Source organism: Pinus tabuliformis, chromosome X (assembly GCF_031772625.1).
Source record: "Pinus tabuliformis cultivar Carrire ecotype Pingquan chromosome X, CPIR1, whole genome shotgun sequence".
Taxonomy (NCBI): domain Eukaryota; kingdom Viridiplantae; phylum Streptophyta; class Pinopsida; order Pinales; family Pinaceae; genus Pinus; species Pinus tabuliformis.
The window spans coordinates 822,002,411-822,019,174 of record NC_142308.1 but is presented as its reverse complement, the minus strand read 5'-3'; positions in this window follow the sequence as shown (position 1 = coordinate 822,019,174).

Sequence of the window (16,764 nt, the reverse complement as noted above, 5' to 3'; positions counted from 1 at the left end):
CCTTCCTCGTCAAGTTCTGGCAATATTGTTTGAACTGGGAGCTTGTCGCCTATAACCTTGTTTAAACATGAAACATGGAAAACTAGGTGCAATCAAGAAGTTGCAGGAAGCTCCAATTTGTATGCCATAGTACCAATCTTTTGCAACACCTTGTATGGACCATAATACTTTGGTGATAATTTATTATCCTTCTTAGCTTGCTTGAGGGACACTTGATTATATGGTTGTAGCCGTAGGAATACCCAATCACCTACATCAAAACTTCCTTCACTGCGATGTTGATCTACCTGTTGTTTCATTCTATTTTGTGCCAACACGAGGTTATCCTTTAAGAGTTGGAGGACTTGTTGTTGATGTTCGATGTGATGTTCCACTACTTGAACCTTATAATTTTCTCTTAAATATGATGTGATGAATGGTGGCTGATATCCATAAAGTGCCATAAATGGGGTCATTTTTGTTGCTGTATGGAAGGAAGTGTTATACCACCATTCAGCCAGAGGCAACCATTTGACCCATTGTGTCTATTTATCAGATACAAAGCAACAAAGATATCCTTCCAAACATTTTTTTACTATCCTAGTTTGCCCATTAGATTGAGGATGATAAGATGAGCTATGAGCTAACTGAGTACCAAGACAAGAAAATAATTCTATCCAAAAATTTCCAGTGAAAATGGGATCTCTGTCACTTACAATAATCTTTGGGTTTCCATGTAGCTTTTGAATTGTTTCGATAAATGCAGTAGAAACTGTACTGGCTTTAAATGGATGTGATAATGCACAAAAGTGTGCATACTTGGTAAGTCTATCAACTACCACCATGATGACACTCTTTCCCTCAGACTTGGGTAAACCTGTGATAAGATCCATTGAAACCTCCTCCCAATGTCGGCTTGGAATGGATAAAGTTTGTAACAGACTCGGTGTCTTAATTGTTTCAACTTTATTTTGTTGGCAAACCAAACATTCCGCCACAAATTTTTGAATATCCTATTTATAGCCATCCCAAAAAAAATCCTTCCTAACCCTGCGGTAAGTTTTTAAAAATCCTGAGTGCCCTCCTAAGGGAGAAGTGTGAAATTCCATAAGAATCTTTTGTTTTAGTCGGGAATTCTTACAGAGGTATAAGCGATCTTTGTACCATAAAGAATCATTTTGCCAGCTAAATGTATCAGAAGTACTGGAAACTTGTTGTAACTTTCGAATAAGTGCCCACACTTCTTCATCATTCTTCCATTCCTCCCTTGCTTCATTTATCCAATATAGTTGGATAATAGAAATGGTGCACAACAATGATTCCACATCCTCATCCTTTCTTGAGAGTGCATCTGCCACAACATTTTGCTTCCCTTTTTTGTATATGATTTCAAAGTCATAACCCAACAACTTTGTGACCCACTTTTGTTGCTCTTCAGAGGATAATCTTCGTTCTAAAAAGTATTTAAGGCTATCATGATCCGTTTTTACCTTGAAGTGTCTTCCCATTAGGTAGGGTCACCATTTCTTAAGTGCATAGAGTATTGCCAACATTTCCTTCTCATAAATAGCTTTGTGTAAAAACTTTCCCTTGATTGGGCGACTTTCAAAAGCAATGGGTCTTTCATCTTGCATTAAAATAACACCAATTCCATTTCCTGAAGCATCACATTCCACAATAAAGGTTTTTGTGAAGTCCGGTGTAGCTAAGACTAGTGCTTGACACATTGCCTCTTTAAGATGTTCGAAGGCATTTGTTTCTTCTGGAGTCCATGAAAATGCATCTTTCTTCAATAATGTTGTTAGAGGTGCTACTATTCTCCCATAATTCTTAACAAACTTGAAATAATACCCTATCAACCTAAGAGATCCTTGCAGATGCTTTATGGATGTGGGGATTTTCCATTCCTTAATGGCCTTAATTTTGTTAGGGTCTACCTTAACTCCTTCATGAGATACAATATGACCCAGATATTCCAGCTCTTGTACTCCAAAGAAACATTTGGATCTTTTTGCATATAATTGTTTCTCCTCCAATAGTTCTAGAACCCTATCAACATGTTCAATATGATCCTTCCAAGACTTGCTGTAGATTAGTATATCATCAAAAAATACTAACACAATTTTTCTAAGGAATGGTTTGAAAATGGAATTCATCAAACCTTGAAATGTTGAAGGTGCATTGGTAAGGCCAAAAGGCATGACCAAAAATTCATAATGACCCTCATGAGTTCTAAATGTTGTTTTTGGAATGTCTTCAGTCTTCATTCTGATTTGATGATAGCCTGAATGAAGATCCAACTTGGTGAAGTAAATTAATCCATGCAATTCATCTAGTAATTCATCAACGACGGGAATGGGAAACTTATATTTAATAGTGAGCTTGTTGAGCTCCCTATAATATGGACACATGCACCATGATCCATCCTTCTTGTGCACTAATACTACTGGAGCAGAGGAAGAACTTTGACTCGGTTGAATTATACCAGCCTCTAGCATTTCTACAACCATACGTTCAATTTCACTCTTTTGGGCATAGGGATATCTGTACAGCCTGATGTTTGGAGGAACACTTCCTGGAATCAGATGAATAGCATGAACATGAAAATGAATAGGTGGGAGACCTTTGGGAGTCTCAAATACCTTGGAATGATTGTCCAAGACTTTTTGGAGATCTAGAGAAATAGATGATTCCTATGTGGAAACATCTAGAGAACATAATTGTGAAATTACACCCCTTTGTTCCTTTTTTAGAAGCTTTGTCATACTGTTAGAGCTGGTTATCTTTCTTGGTTTCCTTGCAATACACCTTAATTCAACTTCCTTCCATTCCATAGAAAATTTCATGAAAATTTCTTGAAAATTAAAAGCTATTGTACCCAAGGATTGTAGCGATTGGACTCCTAGTACAACATCAACACTTCCCATTGGAATGGAAAGCATTGGGCTAGTCAATACATATTCTCCCATCGATAGGTTGATATTATGGCACTTTCCAGAGAAATTTATTATTCCTCCATTTGCAACCATCACTTGACGCTCTAGTGTTGTATATAAGAAGCAATTCAATTCTTTTGCTACCTTAAAATGAATAAAAATGTGGGAACTTCTTGAATCAGTCAACACTATTACCTTCTTCTTCTTGATTTGTCCTTCTATCTTGATGGTTTGAGGAGTGGTAATTCTCGCCAATGCATTACAAGATATGGTCGGATTCATTTCTTCTTTATCTAGGCTTTGTTCGTGGAGTATATCCTCTTCTTTTGACCTTTCTTGCTCCTTTTCTTCTTCCTCTTCGCAATCTATGTAGAATAATTTCTTCTCAACATACTTATGACCTTTAGTGTATTTTCTATCACAACTGTAACAAATCCCTTTTGCTATTTTTTCTTCCAATTGTTGTGGTGTCAACTTTATAGGTTTTGGAAGACTAGGGGAAAAAACACTTCCATCTTTATAGTTGTGAGTGGTATGCTTCCTGGTTGCCATAATTTTGCTTTCCATTTTTCTTGCTAACCTGAATGCCTTCTCTAATGAATCAGGTTCCCAAAGGTGAACATCCTGTTGGATATTATCCTTTAAAGTCCCTATGAACACATCAATCCTATGCTCCTTTGGAATATTTTTTACCCTTATGTTCAATTTTTGGAACTCCTCAATGTGCTCCATTATTGAACCCTTTTGTTTGATACTTATCAATTGGCTAAAAAAGGTGTTTCTTTTTGTATCCTCATAATGTGCTGTCAATTATTTCGTAAAAATTTCCCAAGTGATAATTTGTTTAAAGAGAAAAGCCATTGATACCATACAAACTGATTTGGTTCCAAATATAAAGTTGCAATACGTACCTTTTTTGTGTTTTGCACATTATTGAGATCGAAAAATTGCTCCATCTGTAATATCCATGTTGTGGGATCCTTGCCATCAAACTTCCTCATATCAATTTTTGGAATATGGTGGATCTTCGATCCCACATTAGAGTCTAAGAAATCATGATTAACATTTCTTTTGTTCGCATCATGAGTTTCCTTTACTACCTTTTCACCATTAGTAAGTATTTCTTGTAGAAAATTTGTCAAATCTGTCTTCAAATTTTCCATCTCTATCTTCAAATATGTCTTCAAATTTGCCATGTCTCTCTTCAAATCTGTCTTCAATCTATCTTTAAATTTTCCATCTTAGCTTCCATGCCCTTTATCTTAGATTCCACGCCATCTATCTTAGCTTCTGTTAGCTTTTGCGAGAGTGAAATTTGTTGTACTTGTTCTTGTAGTTTTGATATATCATGTATCATTTCTTCTTCTTCTTCATGGGTCATGCTAGAGCTTTCAGGTTGCTTAATAGGTGTTTGAATTTTCTTTCCTTGGGGCATCAGTTACTAATAGTAATGCTCTACTATGCCCTTTGAATTCCTTCAAAATAAATTTTCAAACCAATCTTAAGCAAAAATTTAAAAGAATCGACACACCTTTTTTCACTTTGTAGGAGCTCGATATTGCCTCTGATGTATCTCTGTACTTTTGGATCTTCCAGTTCTGAAATTGTGACCTGAAGTAGCCCTTTGTGTCCTCTTTCCAATGCCACTAGTATGATCCAAATTGGATTCTCCAAGGAAGAGTTATGCGAAATCTCCCACAATGACCTGATTATAGACTAGTTCAGTAGAGAAAACTTAGACGACGTGAAACGAGTCACTGTTTCGACCTTTGGCTTTGAAAAATATTTACAAGAAACTCCAGTCCGTCCTCTTTCTGTACCTTCTAACAAAATTTCAATCCGATGCTCAAAGAGAAAGTTATGATGATTTTTCCCAGGTCACTTGTTTGGAATGTAATTCAGGAGTTTGCAAAAGGACCAACTTCCTCAGATCATATCTCCACAAATATAGCGTGAAAAGCTATGAAATTTGGACCCGAGGTTCAACACAATTTCTTCTCCAATGGGTTTCTCTTTTAGCTTCTGAAACGTTGCAGAAAAAGAGTTATAGTGAAAGTGCTACGATGACCTACTTGGAGCAGCGAAACCCTAGAATCCAAAGCTCTGATACCAAATGTTATGAAACCAACTCAAGAAAAGATAGAAAAGATATATCAACACCTTAGAATTTATCCTCTTCGAGGGGGAAACCTCCTTTACATTACATAAATGAACAATTCTTGGATGATGCAAATGACAAAACCTCCTTTATATATATATGAGTCTAAGGAGTCACAATATAACCCAGTCGACCTAACAATATAATATAAAAACACAAAAATAACAATATAGGGATTCTATGGGGCACAGTAATAACAATATGGGGATAATAGGGGCAAAACAATATTAATAAGGGATGCAATTACAATAGTAATGGGGTAATCACTAGTATTATAGGGACCCAACAAAATTATACCTCCAAAAACTAGTGAATGAACTCTTTGAATGCCACAATGACTACACGCGAAAATATTGCTGGAACATTACTAAGTCCAAAAGGCATTACTGTATATTGAAAGTATCCCCACTCAATCACGAAGGTAGTCTTACTCTTTTCGTCTGGCGCGATATTTGTCTGATGGTACCCAAAGAACCCATCAATGGATGAATATGCTTCCTGTCCATCAACATAATCTAATACCTCATCTGTGAACGGAGTTGGAAAAGGATCATGAATGCAAGAATCATTCAACTTCCTGAGATCTACACAAATCGTTATCTCATCCTTATAATTCTTTTCCTAAACTACCATCAGACTCAACTAATTGGATTCCTCCATTGGTTCAATAATTCTTGCTGCCAACATTTTGTCCAACTCCAAGCGAACCTTTTCCTTGTACTTAGGATTAAGGCGATATGGCCTCTGCTTAATAGGCTTCGCGTCTAGTTTCAACGTTATTTTCATCACTCCTAAATCGCCTATTATCCCCTTCAAGTCTGAAAAATTTGTAGGGAACAAATCCTGGTACTTGCGGAGCAACTCAACAACCTTATCCACCATAGCATCATCCCAATAGTTCCTTATTTTCACAAACTTCGGCTCCACCTTTGTTCCAATGCTCACTTGTCTAGTTTTTAGTGGTGTGGTGATATTTGGATTCTCTATCTGTGGCCCCTCAACTTCACGGTGACCTTCTCCCTTTGGGATATTAATGTTCCTTGGATCCTCCTATTCTTCTTCCGTAGTCACATTGTAGCACTCCAGTACATTGCGCAGTTGGGTAGTCCAATATGGTTGAACCAAATCCAAGTGATCCTGTGGTATTCTAAAGATCGCTACCTTGACCTCCTACAATGCTTCATCGATGCACTCAAATCCATCCTCAAAGCTGAATGTCATCATGAATCCCTGTCTCAAAATTTCTTACTCATCAATGCCGTGGCAGAGCTTTGTTTCCAAGTACCAATTCATTGGTATTACATCCAAAGTGTGACAAAACAAATGCACCCACTCCGGTTGCTGCTGTGCTCCATATGCATTAGTCCATTTCGCTAAGTGAGTGCATGGATCACTCCTCTCATCGTATTTTTTTGTCAATCGCACTTTTGGGTGACCAAACTGCACCCTCATCATTCTTTTGTAATCGCGCCATCCATCAAAATTATCTTTATGCATACCCCACCATCTTGCGGGTGTAGCGTGTAGTGCCAAATCCAGTGCTCAGAAGCGATGATCTCAGACACTTCCCTTTAAAATGCATCCAAAAATTGATCTATGTCAGTTCGACCATCATAATAAGGCAAACTACTTACCTCCGATGATACACAATGTAGAAATTTAGTCATCATGTTCTAGCGCAACATAGATACTTCATGCAACCTATTCTGCTAGTTTTCCAACTCCTCATCTGAATTTGATGTACAAGAGCTTTTGCATCCCATGTAATTCATCCATCTGCCATCGGATTCACCAAATCTTGGTCTCTCACTATCATTTGGTAAATCTGGTCCAAATCATCATCACTTTCATAATCGCAGATTGATCTAGTATAGCACGGTCCTTCTGCAGGGTCCAAAGGTACTACTACGCAAAGAAATTTCCTCTCAAATGACATTGTCCACTTCTCCAAATTCATCACCCCATTCATGTCAATAGCCGAGTCGATCCCAAGGAGCGCGGGGTATGGATTGCTGTCATCGATAATCTCTCACTTCGAAATCAGCCAATGCACTCGCACCTTCAATATCGACTGTCACTCCCTATAATCTTCCCATGGGGACAATCTTCTATTGATTTTCAATCTGAAATTGAATCAGAGACCACTACAGTGTACGTCTCCCCATTCTCTCCCATGTTTGTTTAGGAAAAAAATTCACATCTGACTGAAGATCCAGAATAACTTGGACCATTTCATATTCCCCTATTTGTGCGGTGACCCTCATCTCACACACGGTTCTTGCCTTATGCTTACCAATTTTCATGACAATTCGTGGACCTGCAAGAGAATTTTCCTTACTGACACATTTATGTATCAACTTTTGTAATCCTTTGATAGCCTTGCTATCGCGCAACAGCTTCATACAGGTCTCCAAGAACGTGGTAAGCATGGAGGGGTCTATTTCTTCAGATAGCTTATCTTGGCTTCCAGATGTAGAGGCCTCAACGAAGCATTTCTTCACTTCCATGAAGGTTTATTTCATGCAATCTAAATCAAATCCAATCTCCTTTTCTGGAGCTTTATGGACCCATTCATTTTCTTCAGGCTGCTTTCCCTTATCTTCACCAGTCGTCATTTCAAGCTACTTTCCCTTATCTTCACCAGTCGTCATGCCACTTCCAGCATGATAGTAACATTAGGATCCTCTTTGCGGGGTTTAGCCTTCATCATCTATAGGTTTTGGGTAGGCTTTTGAGGCTGCGTCCCCTTTTCTCGCACCTTAGATATTAATAAAGGGCAGTCTTCTATCGCGTGGTCAAACTGAGTATAGTATTGGCACGATAGATGCATCGGGTTCATACACTGCCGTGCGTAGTGTCCTGGCCCCCCACAATTGTAGAAAATAACTTGCTACCAACCTCTCACAGGTACTCCTCTGCCTTAGCCTCATCCATACACCTGATATCTTCCTTGCACTCCCCCAACGCCTTGATCTAGAGGCCAAGTTTCTGTCTGCATCCAATACGTGGGCATTCTCTCCATCATTAACTCATAGCTATGACAGTTGCACTCATCGTGACCCATTGATTTTCAAAAGTTAAAAAAGAGCTGTTGTGGTGTCTATACAAATTTTTGCAGTAAGTGACAATTGTTTGTCACATGTTTCCCAAGTGCCTGAAAGATAGCGTACCAAAGTGTTGGCCTAAGACTTGGACTGCCTTGAGCTTCCGGCCTTAGAGGCATCGGCCCTCCTCCCACAACATAATTCACGAAGATATGGAAATGATCTTTAGCATGCCCCTGGCTCTTACATTTCATACACCAAACTTCTTCGTGCACCTCTGGCCGAGTCGCTCTATCCTTCTTTAGACTTTGGAATTCTAGGCAAAGATTCTGCAACTCTGCATGAATCTGCTGAACTCCCAAAGTGGCATCTTGAATTGGTGTCTCATGCATTCTAATCACAATCTCTAGGGATTCCACCTGGGTACCAATATTTTGCTGTGATAAAGCAATTGTTAGGTGAGGCAAGATTGAAGCTACAAACCATTCGCAGTGCTGCCCATCTGTAAGATTCATGTTAGCTTTGCGGATCTTGCATTTCAATCTTTGATCCAACTCCTAAGCACCTAACTTCATCATGATTTCCTTGAATCCAACGATTGATTTTGATTCGAACTTGGGTCTACTGAATTCCTTATTCAGCGCAGTCTAAATGTATGCCAACACAACTATTGGGTTATCGGTGCAATACTTAATGTATCACGTTAGCACACGATCCTGTAAAGAAGTAACCAATGTTTCTTTCTTCATATGATCATCTATAATGTTATGGGTTGTCCATAAAACCTTTGCAATGAACCAAAAATGGTTTGGGTCCTCATTCCCCAAGCCCTTGAAAATGGGCAACTTCACTACATTTTCCATATTGAACGATGGCAGAGGTGGTGGTGGTGTGGGCGAAGGTGTATGTTGTGGAGGTAGAGTTGGAGGTGGTGTGGGCGGATGGGGTATTCGCAGGAACCCTTTCCTTATTAACTGGACAACGCTCTACAGTGAAGCCTATTCTTCTCCTTCATCGTCACTCAAACGAGGCTCAATCAATGGGTTATATTCAGGTCATGTTCTCCCTCTATCCCTAAATAAATTTCCACTTCGCGTAGCTCCAAACATCAAGGTAATTGCATAACTGGATTTTCACATAAGAGAATGTTAATCCAAGTATTCAAATATCTTAAATACTTACCTCACGGTCCATTGAAGAAGCATTATTCTGCTTCACTGTATCTGACAGAGATATTGACCGTGAATTCTGTCACAAATCCTCCAATGACATGATCAAGCTAGTGATCGACAACGCGCACGCTCATATCTTAAGAGTTTTCCAATCTCTACACTAACTCTGGGATCCAAACTATTGGACAGTCGAGCCATCACCTTCCCTGACCATTTTCTAATTTAGCAATCCACTCATATAGCTCAATTGGGAAGGAACAAAAGAAAATTTCGTGTATCTCTATGTACAGATACCTTTCCAAACACTGTTCTTTCATTATTCACAGATTTCTGTTTTCTTGCGCCGCAAATTCATGGATCTTTCTATCCAACCACTCCTGAATTTCTTTCTTTGTTGTATTTCAGTGATGTGACATCACACATATCTTTATGCAGATCCTGGTCCCAGCAACAGAACCATCTGTTGGCTTAGTGGGTCTTGACCTAGGTTCAGATTTAAGTTGCCAAACAAATCCATACACTACTGGCCCTTTCCGCATTAACCCGCGGAGCGCAGACTGAAGTCTCACCTGAAGCATTATGGGGGAATGTTGGAACCAAGTTTCTGCACATAGAGATGAGTGTGATGTCATTTTATGCCATAAACCTGCCTTCACGTAGATCGATAAGCCTCCAGGGCTTATCGATATAATTTCCCTTAATCAGATTCTATACCTCTGCAAAGGTCTACAAATATCTTTCGCGGACCATAAACAGGTGAATCAACCCTTTATGTGCCTATGTAACTACCCTTAAGTCTGTATTTTCTTAGATTAACTTAAGTGTTTGATAACATTAACATGCAACAAGATATTCTTTGCCTATATAGTTATTATTACTTGCGTTCGTATGACAAGGTAAATCATGTAGAATCGCAGATCAATATAATATTAATTCATAAATCCATCATTCATCATAACATAGTAGCGCATTCATCCATAACAGAAGTAAATAGAAAAAACATAGGAATTGCTGGAATAATTTCTTTATTAATTCTTTTGTTTTTCTTACAGACTCAAGACTTCCCGGCACATTTAGCTGTAGCGATCCACGCGCTTAGCCGCGGACTCTACTATAGGCCTTTGCGCACACAACTGCAGAGCCTCTGCTATACTCTAAGACTTCTTCGCTCTTACTTCTAATAACCCATTCCACTCATCTTCATCCTTCATTATATGCCTTAGACTCTCTAAGACTCTATTTTTTATACAATCCCATGGTCTGTGGACCACTGGTAGACCTACTAAAGCTGACACAACTTACATAACAGAAGGGTAAAACCCTTTATGAAACTTTACTATCTCTCCGCTCTGCAACCACATCTTGTGGAGACTTTACATTCTTTACAAAAAAACTTGGGATTTTTGCCCCAAAACTTGGACTTTTGCCCCAAAATTGACCCTAGGGGACCCTGTCTCAACACATATGTAAATAAATTATCAGATTAATAAGCTTGTGAAGTAGTAGAAGTCATCCTTCAATATTGAAGATTTTCAAAAGGACTTATTGTTGTTGATGCATATTGACAAGAAGAGTCGGCCTCACTAGTACAAAATGACTAATTATTGAGTAAAAAAACAACTAAAATTTGCATATAAATGACCATTTTTCAGTTGGTGACCAATAGTAGCTAATTTACAATATCTTATAACGTGACCAACTTTTAGTCATTTTTAGCTTAGTCATTAATTGGTTTCCTCAATTCTACCATTTAGTAGTATATTTAGTCATAAATTTCGTCATAAATTTTTCAATGGTTTAGTCATTAATTGTTGCAATTAATGACCAAATATATAACAAAATATATTACTATTTGAATACTCGAGAAAACCAATTAATGACCAAAGAAATATGACTAAATTTTAGTCATGTTATAAGATGCTGTAAATTAGCTACTAATAGTCGTATATATGAGAAATTTAGTCATCATTTAATAATAAAAAAATTTATCATTTGCAGTAGTCATTTATATTTTTTTGGTATTTTCATATTCATTATATAAACGATTAATTTAGTAGTTTCTATTCATTTCATTTAATTTCATTCATAATCATTATAAATGACTAATTTAGCCATATATTCATTTTATTCGTGTTCATTATTAATTAATATAAACTTATAATTTAGTAGTTTTATATTGATTTTATGTGTTTATTATTAATCACCATAAATTAATTAATATGATTTTGCGACTAAATTCTAAGAAAATGTCATACAATGTGAATGTTTATCTAATATGATAATGCAAAGTTACATATGTTATTTACAAGAATAAATAATATCAAGTGCAAATAAAATTAATTTCAACCATATAAATTTTATTAAGTAAAATATCAAGTATTACAATATGAGTATCCAACTTAATATGGGTTGGACTATAATTTACACATGAAATATTGTTTCATCATTTCAAAACATTATCTCTGTGTTGCCAAAGCATTGCAAGTGAATTCACCAACTTTGAAGGCTTGGCCATCAGTCTTTATGAGTGTGTCTTATGCAAGATATTGTCTCTAAGGGTATCACTATACAGATTCTCTTCTATCTGTCATTTTGCATTTGTTGCTCCAGTGTTATTGTTCTCTTGTTTCTTCAATTGTTGCTTCTTACCATCAATATTGGGTTCCTCTCCTAAAAATAAAAGAAGATACAATGCAGAGTATAAGACATGAAAGATGATGAATACTTGAATATAAAATAAAGTAGACTATAAAATATTTATATGACATATACCTCAACATTCGATAGTGGCCACTATGTGGCTAGATGACCTGTATAAACAAAGTAAATAAAATGTCACCATAGAAAATGGAATTGGAGGGGAATTCATCATGCATGCTAAGATTTTTTATTTGTGCACACATCACATTTCTCACTTCTAATTGTATAAAAAACAAAGAGTATGCACAATGACATGTAGTGACATGTGGGTGTCTATTTGACTCAATGATATGCTTGATTTTTTAACCCATTCCAATCCTACCACAATGAAATTAAGAGAGACAAGGACACAAGAAGGACTATAAATAAATGAAATTAGAGACTTTAGAATGCAACTCAATTGTACCTAAATGTAATGATAAGTATTTGCAGCTTCCTGGTCACTAATGAGCATCAAATCACATTCTGAAAAGTTCTTTTCATTTTGATAATTTGGTTGCGCCTGTACTAATCCTCTGTAGTAGTCCCTTGACTTGCCTATAGATATAATTTTAGAGATAATCCTACTCCTGAAATTCTTCCCTATTTTTCAAGGCAACATAATAGAACTCTCCGATTACATCATCACCTTTCAAAACAATGCTTGAGTATTTCTAGGTGATTGTTGAACCAGTCTCTACTCAGGTCCATGAAATCCTTGATTTGTCTCCATCGCAAAAACCTCTTTTCGTAATAAAATTATAAATCCCACATCTGCATACCTCGTCATGCACATACCAATTCTTTATAGTGGAATACTTTATCATTTCTCCTTCTATGCAATAGATATCCACTACTGTGGCATGGAGATGATTGGTGTCATAAAATGGTATAGTTCATCCTTCAATATATGCCACAAAACTCCTCTCATCTACAAAAATAAGAGTCCTCTCAAAATGCTCGGTGTCCATCTCATTCATCTTGAAATAAGTGGATATTTCCATGGGTGACAAAGTGTGCTTAGAGATTTAATAGAAGGAGCTATCACTAAAAAAATAAAAATACAATGCAACATAATAGTTATTAGTAGGAGCAACAACCTTGCCAAGCTACTTCCTAACTAGATAAAGATACTCTTGAATTACCTCTTATAACGAACAAAAGATAACCTCAATTACCTATAGAGTCTACCTATGCATGGTAGCAATGAAAACACTGTCGAAAACAACATCTACAACAATGTTGGTGTTGGCTTATATGGGCCTGACCCAGGTTCAGAAGAGTTATTTAGCCAAACAAATCCCGGCAGCTATCGGCCCTTTTGGCAATAGCCCATGGAGCATGGACTGAGGTCTCACCCGAGGTAGCAGGGGAGGGTGCTGGAACCAGGTTTCTACACCCTAGGGATGTCTTGGTGTGGTCTAGAAGTTTCACGCACGGGTTTACAGCTTTGCACTGCTCGATATTCACACAGATCCAGATTGATTATATCTTTCTTATTATTGCGCTATTCTATTGGAGGGTGCGGTTACAAGTCAACATGGTTTTTAAGCAAACATTTAACCAACACAACTGATTCACGCATTAAAATGAACCTAGATTTACATACATTTATACAATAAGTAGATTAATTTAAACAGATATGATGAAATTCAGATTCACAACAGCTCAGAGGGAACACAAAATTTCAGAAGAAACTTATCTTTATTTTCGCTTATCCTCAATACATCCAAATCTGCCTTGCGCACTTAGCTGCATGGGTCCACGCACATAACTGCGGACTTTCCAGGCCTCTGCGCACACAACTACAGAGCCTCTACCTACTACCCCAACCCTTGACTTGGACTTACAGATGCTTTCAGACTATCTTCTTCAAAAACCCATTACATTCCATATTCCAGATTAACTATCAAAACTTAACTATCTCTACCCATAGAGCCTTGCTCTATTTATACCCTTCCTTGGCCCGCGATCCCTACATGGGCCAACTCTATTTACATTTCTTTACATTATTTTCGGGCAGACTACCCTTTGACTCGACCTATTATAATTCATGCTCCGTGCTTTCAATGGAGTCTTTACCCTAACTTTACCCAAAATGTCCGGCTTCGAGCCCCCTAACCGTTGCACAGGGCTTCCGCTACCCAACAGTCCCCCAACACAATCATCGTGACTCGTCTCGAGTCACTTGGCTAGTGCGGTGATCTTCTCATGGAGGTCGGTTAACAACTCCTTCACAATGCGTATTTCCTTAACAAATTTTGTGGCGATCCATTGTACTTGTTCCACCTGAGTCACTGATGCATCCGTGTCAGTTGGATTCTCCTTCTCAGAATCACATACTACTTACATATGTGCTAACTTGCTCTCAATTGTTGTAGATACAACAAATGCTTCATCAAGCCAAGGATGAATGCATTATTAAGCTCTGCCTCTTATTTCCGTGCAACATCCATTTGGGCTTTGAGAGCTTGGGCCTCCCTCATTTTGGCCAGCTGTTGTGTGAGAGTGACCATTTGTGCATCTCCGCGAGCTATATCATAGGCCTATTGTAATGTGTGCACCTCAACGTTTACGCTCTGTATGGTGGTGTCCTCATGTAGAGATGTAAGTATACCAATACACTGATCTAAGAGCCCTGAATATTCACGGACATCGCACCTCATTGTTTCCATGCTTGCTTGAATTTTCATGCGATGTTGTTCATGATCCGCCAATGGTTGCTTGTGCCTGGAGTCTGAGCTCTGCTATTTGTCGAATAAGCTCCCCTTATGCTTTTACGACTGCCTCTTGGGCCGTGTGGGCTCCTGCAGCCATGTGTTGAACCTTGGTAATGGTTGGAAGGTCAACGAGGATAGATAATGCTAGAACCATGCTGCATGCTTCTGTCACAACTTGTTCGACGTCCCAATAATGTTTGACCAAGGCAGTGTGTTGAATATTTGCTTGTTCTAACTCGGCTTTTTGCTCCATTAAAGTGTGAAGGGTGACTTTCCCTACCCCGAAGTTCATTAGTGAGCCCTTCCTATAGTTGGTAGAGTAACCCATCAGGTAGGGCAGCCATATTTACCTCCCAACTATGTTTGTCACCGGTGCCTTTGACTAGGATAGCATCGACTGGCAACGGTACATTGTTCAGTGTGGGCACATGCACCATCTACTCAGCTGTGGTTGTACTGTCAATGAGGTGGACCCTGCCTAGAGAGCGCGCCTGTATTGCCTCCAATTGCATCTTGATCTCCCCCAACACAATTGTTTGCTCTGTAATTAGAGCGGGAAATGCACTGGTAGTGGTAGGACTCACTGTGAATTCTTTCTCCAAAACCTTTGGTATTTTGGACTTTTTTGAAGGAGTTGGTGAGTCTTGTGTGGACGATTGCTTGACCTGCTCCGCATGGTCTTGCATCTCTATTTCCTAGTCTGACTCGAATACTTTCTCTATCTTGATCTCTTCTGCTGGCAAGTTATTGGACACCTCTTGCTGTGAAGCCATCTGTTGTTCTCGAAGTTCCTTTTTTGCCATGTGCATGAGCCACTGTTGTCGGTCCTTCTTCTGCTACTGTGCAGCGAGTTGGTCGAGGACAACCTTATCTGGGGCGTGCCATTCGAGTGGCCATGCTGCGAAAATTGTGTAGATTGCCTCATCCATTGCCATGAATGGGAGTGTGACCCAAGAGTGCACCAGATCCTTCTGCGCCCAGATGTAGAAGTGATGCATGTTGGCTTTAAACTTGGTTGTGCTCTAGAAATTATTATAGATCGTGGGAGAAATTCACGGTCGTCGAGCAATCCTTGTCCTTATCTTTCCTTCCATAGAGGTCCAAAATGATCAGATTGTAGAAACCCTTGTCGCATCCCTTGTACTGCATAGCACCATATACTTCATTGCCTCACGGAGGTCATTTGTAATGCTGGGGAACAAGCTATCCTACGGCAGTTCACTTGTAACCAAGAGGATTGAAAAAAGCAACATGCATAGTGAAATGTATTACCTTTGTCCTATGGTTCTTGACAGTTGGTCAGGAACTCGTTTCATAGGAACTGTGCCCAATTGAACTGAACCCCTTCGGCACACTATCCGGCCAGCGCAATGACAGAAGCAGCTACTTCATCTGCATGGCACTTCCTCATGAGTTTACAAGCGAGAAGCTGGGTAGCCACTTGGACGACTTGATCGTTGATGTTGTCTATGACATATCTGCGCTTACCTTTCTCTAGCTGGTATCGAGTCTTTGTTGTTTCGATGAGTCCTACCTCGCTGTTGGTTCCTGTAGTGTTAGCAGGGTCATTTCATTTCAGCAGTAGGTATGTTATTCGATGGATTAATTCAGCTGTGATTGGGATCGACTTTTCCAACCACAAGAATCCATCATGTACCAGAGAGAGTAGTTGCCAGATTACATATGTGGTAATAGTCATGTGGTGGTAGTGAGGTAGCCATCTAAGGTTGAGGATGCTCGCCTTCTCCACACCTAGAGCCATGCCCGTGGCAATAACATGTCATTGGCTAGCTCAGTCAACTTGTCGCAGTCGGCCGGATCCCAATATTCAAACTTGAGGCTCGGAATGTGCCCCAATGGGAAGCCTTCAAACCTTATGTCTGTTAGAGCCTAGTTTTGTCTAAGGCTGAAAAGACAAGGTTCTAGGTCCACATCAAACCATGCTCAGCCTCGTAGCTAGCCGTACGAGGACAGGAGAGGGCTCTCTCTGAGTCAATCTCAGCGAAAGATACTCAATGGGACTGGAGATGACTGATTTAGCAACTGATTTTAGGCTAGGTATTTAGTGAAAGGGAT